General features: G+C 43.0%; 1 protein-coding gene across 1 annotated transcript in view; it reads right to left on the bottom strand.

Annotated features, from left to right (window-relative positions):
- Nucleotides 1-8,546, bottom strand: part of HHAT (hedgehog acyltransferase) — a 560,175-nt gene extending 551,629 nt beyond the window's left edge. The window contains exon 1 of the mRNA XM_001366441.3: nt 8,305-8,546. The gene's annotated coding sequence lies outside the window, so the exon portion shown is untranslated. The remainder of the gene's footprint in view (nt 1-8,304) is intronic.
- Nucleotides 8,547-9,490: the final 944 nt, after the last annotated feature.

Genomic DNA, 9,490 nt, shown 5'->3' with positions numbered 1-9,490 from the left:
GGAAAGGTTTTAAAACCAAGCAAGACTTAGAAAGAGTCACAAAATGTAAAATAAATAATTTTGATTACATCAAATTAAAAAGTTTTTGTACAAACAAAACCAATGTAACTAAAATCAGAAGGGTAGCAACAAATTGGGAAACAATCTTCATAAAAACCTCTGACAAAGGTTTAATTACTCAAATTTACAAAGAGCTAAATCAATTGTACAAAAAAACAAGCCATTTTCCAATTGATAAATGGGCAAGGGACATGAACAGGCAGTTCTCAGCCAAAGAAATCAAAACTATTAATAAGCACATGAAAAAGTGTTCTAAATCTCTTATAATCAGAGAGATGCAAATCAAAACAACTCTGAGGTATCACCTCACACCTAGCAGATTGGCTAACATAACAGCTAGGGAAAGTAGTGAATGCTGGAGGGGATGTGGCAAAGTAGGGACACTAATTCATTGCTGGTGGAGTTGTGAATTAATCCAACCATTCTGGAGGGCAATTTGGAACTATGCCCAAAGGGCGATAAAAGACTGTCTGCCCTTTGATCCAGCCATAGCACTACTGGGCTTGTACCCCAAAGAGATAATAAGGAAAAAGACTTGTACAAGAATATTCATAGCAGCACTCTTTGTGGTGGCCAAAAATTGGAAAATGAGGGGATGCCCATCAATTGGGGAATGGCTGAACAAATTGTGGTATATGTTGGTGATGGAATACTATTGTGCTAAAAGGAATAATAAAGTGGAGGAATTTCATGGAGACTGGAACAACCTCCAGGAAGTGATGCAGAGCGAGAGGAGCAGAACCAGGAAAACATTGTACACAGAGACTGATACACTGTGGTACAATCGAAGGTAATGGACTTCTCCATTAGTCTCAATGCACTGTCCCTGAACAATCTGCAGGGATCTAAAAAACACTATCCACAAGCAGAGGATAAACTGTGGGAGTAAAAACACTGAAGAAAAGCAACTGTTTGACTACAGGGGTGGAGGGGATATGACTGAGGAGAGACTCTAAATGAACACTCTAATGCAAATACCAACAACATGGAAATGGGTTTGAATCAAGAACACATGTGATACCCAGTGGAAATTGCATGTCAGCTGTGGGAGAGGTGGAGGGAGGGGGGGAGGGAAGAAAAGAAAATGATCTTTGTTTCCAATGAATAATGTTTGGAAATGACCAAATAAAAATTAAAAAAAAAAGATTATGACCAAATAAAAAAAAAGAAAAAATAAATAAATGAATAAATTTCATCTGATCAGTTGCCACCGGGAGTAGGAAATGCAAGATCCCTCTGATAATACAAAAAAAAAAAAACTTTCCTACTTCAAAATGATATTTGTGGATAAAGTTATTGGAGAAAAGTCAATCCATGAAAAGTCTAAATTAGGGAATTGTAAATAATGGTGTAAGGACAATTAGGTGATGTGGTGGATAGCGTCCTGGGCCTGGAGTCAAGAAGACTCATCTTCCTGCATTCAGATCTGGTCTTAGACACTCATTAGCTGTGTGACTCTAAGGAAGTCACTTCACTGTGCCTCATTTTCCTTATCTGTAAAATGAGCTAGAGAAGGGGAGGTATGTGGCTCAAAAGACAGATAACCAGCTCAGGAGACAGGCAGCCCTGGGTTCAAATGTGGCCTCAGACACTTCCTATCTGTGTGACCCTGGGCAAGTCACTTAACACCAATTGCCTAGCCCTTACTGCTCTTCTGCCTTGAAATGGATGCTTAATATCGATTCTAAGAGAAGGTGAGGGTTTGTTTGTTTGTTTGTTTTTTAATGAGCTAGAGAAGGAAATGGGAAACTATTCCAGTATCTTTGCCAAAAAAAATCCCAAATGGCATCATAAAGCATCAGACACAATTGAAAAGAATGAGCAACAATAAGATAAGTGGTATGGTTGAAAATGATCTTGCAGACAGAAGGATCTGAGTTCAAATCCAGACTCTAGATTTCAAAATATATAGGCTGTGTGACTCTGGACAAGTTACTAGACCTCTGCTCCTGTTCAAACAAAGGTTGAATGGATACTTGTGAAGAAGTCACAGAGAAAATTTCTGCTTCAGGTATGGGGTGGACAAGAGAGCAGAAGTCCCTTCTGACACTAAGATTCTGTGGTTCTATGAAAGACACAGTTATTAGTATTAGTTAAGCTTTTTACTGACCCATTTCACTGGGTTACAATGAGAAAAGTGCTTTGTAAACTGTAAGGTGCCTTACAAAGTGAGCTATATTCATTTTACAATTATTTCCCCTACTATAGTCCAAATCAGATACTTCACCACAGTGTGGATGAGACATGATTTTCTCAGAAAGATGCACAATACCCTGCCAATTTGGAAAGTGTTAAATATGGACCCAGGGACAGAATGCTAGATTGGGAGAAGCCCATCACCAAATAATAAATTGCTTGGCAATAGCCAAAAGCAGTCTGTTAACTAAAATGTAACCAGGAAATGTTTAACAAAATAAATATACAATATAGATAGTTAATCTGTGTTTTTCTAAGTCTCTATATGCCTGAGTTTCTATTTAATATTACTATACTAAAATCAGTACTCATTCAGTAGATAAAGCCTCCCACTAATGAAATCACTCGTCCTCTAAAAAATTATGATTATGATTATTATGTTCTATAAAGCACTTTGCAGTTCTCACAGCACTTCCCTCAGTGTGTCCCCAGGAGGCAAAGCAATATTATATTCCTGTTTGATATAGGTAGTAACCGAAACTCAGAGATTAAACGTCCAAGTGACAGTGCTTTTCCAACTACACATGTCACACATTCTAAGTGGGCAACACCAATAAGATTATCAGAATTTACATTAGATTTATGTTGCATTAAAGATACCGAATGTAAAATAATTTTTCATTAGATCTAACAATTGAAACCAACCTGAATGGATTCTTAATTTTAGCAGCCCTTAGTTTGACAATAGATTCTGGTCACTCAAAATTCACATAGGTTGACAACTATTCTCTACAATACAATGATCTTAGATGATTCTTAAGGACTTTAAAATGCTATCAACCTCCAGAGAAAGATCTGATGGAGCCTAAATGTAGATCAATGCATGCTTTTTTTTTACTTTATTTTTTCTTGGGTTTTGGGGTATATGTGCTTTGTTTTTTTCTTTGGTCTCATGACTGCACATGTATTACTTATATCAAATCACTAAATTTCTCAATAAGGGGAAGGGGAGGAAGAAAGGGAGAAAAAATTAATGAATATAAAAAATTATTTTATATGTAATTAGAAAAATATTTAAATACAAGTAAAATAAAAAATAAAATTCACAAAGAAAAAAATTTACTAGAGTTTTAAGACTTCTTAAAATATGGCTAACAAATATTAAAAAAAACAACATGGATGCACCCACAATCAAAACAGTGGCATCTCATTGACTACATCATTGTACACTGGCGAGACATCCAGGATGTACAGATCACCAGAGCCATGAGAGGAGCTGAATGCTGGACAGACCACCGATTGGTTAGAGCAACTCTTCAAATGCGCATTGCGCCTCGCCATCCAAAACGAACCCAGACAGTTCACCCATTTTACAACGTGAGTTGTCTTAGAGATCCATCTTATTTGCAAACATTCCAGTCCTGCCTGGACGACAAGCTGTCTGCCAAGGGACCACTCACTAGAAGCTCAACCGAGAAATGGAACCAGTTCAGAGACACAGTGAAGGAAACATCAAAGGCAGTCCTAGGCCCCAAACAATGCAACCACCAGGACTGGTTCGACGAGAACAACACTGCTATTGAAAACCTATTGAGCAAAAAGAACAAAGTCTTTATGGAGTGGCAAAATAACCCAAACTCTGCTCCTAAAAAGGACAGAGTCAAGTCTCTCCAAGCCACGGTGCAGTGTGAGATCAGGAAGATGCAAGACCGATGGTGGGGAAAAAAGGCAGAAGAAATCCAGCGCTTTGCTGATACAAAAAACTACAAACAATTTTTCAGTGCCCTCAAGACTGTCTATGGGCCATTAAAACCCACCACCACTGCCTTGCAGTCCTCTGATGGTGACACTCTCATAAAAGATAAAAAAGGCATCAGCAACAGGTGGAAAGAACACTTCAGTCAGCTTCTCAACCAACCCTCTTCAGTCGACCAAAGCGCCCTTGACCAGATCCCCCAAAACTGCACCATTGAACAACTTGACGTCCCTCCTTCAATAGAGGAAGTCCAAAAAGCCATTAAACAAATGAGTGCAGGCAAGGCACCTGGTAAAGACGGGATCCCAACCGAGGTGTATAAGGCCTTAAATGGAAAGGCACTCCAGGCATTCCACATAGTGCTGAGCAGCATATGGGAAGAGGAAGACATGCCCCCAGAACACAGAGATGCCTCCATCGTAGCCCTATACAAGAACAAAGGCACACAAGCAGCCTGTGACAACTACAGAGGCATCTCACTATTCTCCACCCCTGGAAAGATCCTCACCCGTGTTATACTCAACAGACTCCTGTCATCTGTTTCAGAGCAGAACCTGCCTGAATCACAATGTGGTTTCCGACCAGATCGCAGCACCATCGACATGGTCTTCATGGTGAGGCAAATGCAGGAAAAATGTTTTGAGCAGAACCTGAGTCTCTACATTGTCTTCATAGACCTGACAAAGGCGTTCAACACAGTGAACAGGGATGCATTGTGGGTGATCCTCAGCAAGCTCGGTTGCCCAGCAAAATTCATCAAACTGATCTAGCTCTTTCATGTCGACATGACAGGGGAAGTCCTATCTGGTGGAGAGACTTCCGATCGCTTCAACATCTCCAATGGAGTGAAACAAGGCTGTGTCCTCGCTCTGGTACTATTCAACCTATACTTCACCCAAGTATTACGACATGCTGTGATGGATCTAGACCTGGGCGTCTACATCAAATACCGACTGGATGGCCCACTATTTGACCTTCGCAGCCTGACTGCAAAAACAAAGACAACAGAGAGACTCATCCTGGAAGCTCTCTTCGCAGATGACTGTGCTCTCATGGCCCACCAAGAAAATCATCTCCAAACCATTGTGGACAGGTTCTCTACAACAACAAAACTGTTTGGCCTGACTATCAGCCTCAGCAAAACAGAGGTGCTGTTCCAACCTGCACCAGGGAGGCCAACTAACCAGCCGTGCATTACAATCGACGGCACACAGCTTTCTAACATCAACACTTTCAAGTACCTGGGCAGCACCATCGCCAACGATGGGTCCCTAGACCACGAGATCAATGCCAGGATCCAAAAGGCCAGCCAGGCACTCAGGCGGCTGTGCTCCAAAGTCCTCCAACACAGTGGTGTAAGCACTGCGACGAAGCTCAAAGTGTACAACGCAGTGGTCCTCAGCTCACTACTGTACGGTTGTGAGACATGGACACTGTACCAGAAGCACATGAAACAGCTGGAGCAATTCCACCAATGCTCTCTCTGGTCAGTCATGAGGATCCGATGGCAGGACCAAATCACCAATCAGAAAGTCCTCGACAGAGCCAACTCCACCAGCATAGAAGTCATGGTCCTCCAAACCCAGCTACGATGGTCTGGACACGTCATCCGCATGGACCCACAGCGAATACCAAGACAGGTATTCTATAGTGAACTGTCAGCTGGACTCAGGAAACAAGGCCGACCAAAGAGAAGATTCAAGGATCAGCTAAAGTCAAACTTGAAGTGGGCTGGCATTGCACCAAAGCAACTAGAACTCACTGCCTCTGACAGAAGCAGCTGGCAAACCCACATTAAGCATACCGCCGCCACCTTTGAAGATGAACAACGTCGACGTCTTGCCGCTGTGCGTGAACGCCAACACCGGGCCACAACCACACCTCCCGTAACAACTGGCGTCCCATGCCCCATGTGCCACAAACTCTGCACCTCAGTCTTTGGACTCCAAAGCCACATGAGGGTACACCGTAGATGATAATGCACAAAGACAATCGTCATTCTCGGTCACCGAGAGACTACCACTACTAATTATGACAATTTCCAGATTAGTAGTATTTGAATTAATTTTTTTAATTGCACACTATTAAACTGCATTTCTGACAAAAAAAAAATAGAATTTATCTGTGAGTTGCTTCTAGTTATATGTACATACCACCCAGGACAGATTGAATGGATGGGTAATAATGGACCATGTTCTCATGTAAGACAGGATAACTTTATATAAATCCTGTGAGCCTCTGTGTTTACTCTGAGATTCAGGTCTTTGTGCTGCTTTTTTATCCGACTGAACCCTGGAATAATATACTGTACTGATTTTGCTTCAAGGTACGACTTTTCTCCTTCCCTCCAAAAGGGCATCCTAAATGGCATTTCATCTCCTACCTGCCTCAAATGCTCTCCTTCCTCATCTCATATCTGAATTTCTAGCTCATTTCAACGATAAGCCCAAGTACCACCTCCCCCAGAAGTTCTTTCCTGATTTCCTCCAGTTGTTAAGTGTACTCCATGCCCTAAGGTTACTTTTGATTAATGCTGATTCACCAAAATAGAATGTAATAAGCCCCCAGAAACCTGGAACTGTTTCATTTCTGTCTTTGTATCTCTGATGGGACATTGTGCCAGGTATATAGTAGGCACCTAATATAAAATTCTTGATGCATGGAATTGAATTGGCCTTGTCAACAAATTGGAATCTAGGTAACTAACAGAAGAATCACCCAGAGAGAGAAGAAAATAGCAGGAGCATCACACCCTCTAGTGGGTGAGGGGCAAAATGAATACCAATGTATAAACTACAGTGGTCTTTAAGCAATGTACTCCCCTCCAAAAAAAATTATCTTCAATATCCAACATTTCCAATAGCTGTCCAGAGATAGAATGAGAAGCCCTAGGAGGCTGTAGGTTTCCTTTCAATGGAGATCTCCAAGAGAAGACTGGATCATCACTTGTCAGAGTCAGAGGACTAAATAAATAGTCTGGGTGTCTCCTAATTCTGCAGTTCTGTGATTATCACCACAACCCAAAATTGTGAACCCTTTTAAAGAGTTTCTTCCTGACTCAGCTAATCAAACCCAATGTGGGAAATCAGAAACTCCCCACTCAGGGCTATTCACTGAACTTATTTCCCAAAGTAATCCTCTCCCATTGGCCCAATTTTAATTCTTAAAAAACTAAACAATCCAGGGCGGAGAAAAAAGTTAGTAAGAGGGGAGAAGAGAGGAGGCAGAGGGTGACAAATAGGGCAAGAGTAAGAGAGTGGATTCCTACTCTGTGCAAAAGATACCACGGAGAAGAGGACCTAGAATATTTACTCTCCACAGTTTCTGAAGCCCCTGGACTTTGTCAGTGTTTTGTTGTTTTGTTTTGTTTTGTTTTAATATCCATGCCATATAACTGAAAAGAACCTTAGAAACCATCTATTCTAAACTTTCCATTTTACAGATGAGTAAACTGAAGTGACTTGTCTAAGTATTGAAGGAAGGATTTGAACTTGTCTCCATTAACATGCTACCTGGATGATTGGAAATAGGCTTTACTCGAACTTCCCGGGAGGAAATAAAATTGGCTACAGTCACATTCTGCAACAAAAGCATACTACTGTGCCTGGAAATTACTTTTGAGGAGAGTTCATTGCAGTCTAAAGTTAAAGTTAGCCTAGATTGGATACAATGAATCCAAAAGAAGACAAATAGTTTCCTTTTCTGACTCCCTTTGAAGTTGTGCCCTCGGGCAAAGTAGTCAGGTAGGGACAGAAGGAGCTAGGGGCGGGTACAGGCTGGAAGAAAGTGGCCCTAATATTCCCGAGTAGCACTGGGAGTAATTTAATGTCCCCAGGGCGGAGACAAGGAGTCGCAAAGATAAAGACAAGAAAGCTGGCGGGTGGGAGGTGTGTGCACGCGCGCGCGCGGTGGGGACGCGCTGGCTGGGGCCTTCTGGGAATGAATGCCCCCCTACTCCGCGGCTTTCTCAGTATTCTTTCTTTCCCTTCTGTCCAGGGCTTTCCCTGGTGTCTGGGCCCCTCCTACTCCCTTCATCCCCGGCGCCAACCTAGCTAAGCTCCTACGGTTCTTCTTCCTTCTCGCCCAGATCCGGACCCCACCTCCACCCCCCCACTCCCAAAGGCTTGCTTAGTGGGGACTCTGGCGCTCTCAGCGCCTTAGGGAGGGATGCTTCCCGCGTCCTGGGCGCTTTCTTCCCCAGCCCTTGGAAACGTGCGTAGATGTAAGGTTAGGGATTGGACGTTAGTTCGTGAGGATCTTTATGCTACAAAATGAAACGGAGAAATTTTTTAAAATGGCAAAACCAAAACACCTTAAGAAGCCCCCGCGGTCACCAGCTACCAGCTACCAACCTCCGGGCTGTCCCGGGCGGCGGCAAAGACGTGCACAACCACCCTCTCTCTTTCTCTGTACTTCCGAGTTCAGGCGGCTGCCGAGGCGACTCGTAACTCACCCGGCCCTCCCTCCTCCCCCGCTGCCCTTTGGCAGCGCGCCGCCGACCCCTGGCACTGGAGCTCCGAGCGCGCGCCCCCGCCCGTCCCCAGCCAAATTGCGCGGAGAGCGCGCCGCCGCACTAGGGCGAGGGGAGGGAAATAAATGGGGGGCTGGGGAGGGGGGAAGAGCTTTCTTCGGGGGCCCGCGCCACCGTGCCCAGGCTAAGGGGTTGTAGATGACTGGGAAAGTGCAAAGGGGCACAAGCCTGGGGCTGGGGGCGGAGATGTAATAAAAGAAGTCGCAACTCCTTCCGAATTCCACCTGAACAGAGAATGTCTGTACATCCCCTACTGGCGGGTCAGTGGAGTAGGCAAGCTGGCCAATGGCTGTAGCCTGCACCTCCTGCTCTGACCCATCTCTCCATGTCCTAGTTCTTCTCCCTGCTTGCCCACCTTCATCTCCACCATAGGGCCCAGAACTGTTGTCTCTGCACTGTTCTTTGTACCTGACTATGAGTTTAATTAAAGGAAAAAGAGTTAAACCAGTGTCCCTAGAAATTCAAGTTCTTTATTCATACCTGATCAGATATGCATCATTCAGAGTAAAGTTTCTTTTTTTTAAAAAAATAGTAATATCTCCATTGCCATTGTATTAGCATAGGCCCTTGTTATTACCCACTAGGTCTAAAAGCAATAACCTTCTATACTGTAGGGGGTCACTAGATTCATAGATTTAGGGACTAATGAATCATTGTAGTGAAACCACTTTGTTATAGATGTTTAAACTGAAACCTAAAAGGATGCAGTAACTTGAGATCATAAATTTCAAACTGGAAGGTATGTTAGGAGCTATCTGGTGTAGTATTCATAATCATCATAATAAAATAACCTAGAAAATGGCATAATAACCTCTTCATTTTATAGATGAGGAAATTGAGGCATAGACAGGCTTTGTGCCAAACATGGGACATAAATAGCAGAATCAAGATTTGAACCCAGGTTCTTTGATTCCACTACTTTCAGAAAACATTCCAAGACCTTTCCTCTATACAAAAAGTTAATCTAAACTTTGAACCTTTGAACCGCCCCCACTACCTAACAATAG

This window comes from Monodelphis domestica, chromosome 2 (assembly GCF_027887165.1).
Source record: "Monodelphis domestica isolate mMonDom1 chromosome 2, mMonDom1.pri, whole genome shotgun sequence".
Classification (NCBI taxonomy): Eukaryota; Metazoa; Chordata; class Mammalia; order Didelphimorphia; family Didelphidae; genus Monodelphis; species Monodelphis domestica.
This window is presented reverse-complemented; position numbering and strand designations above follow the sequence as displayed.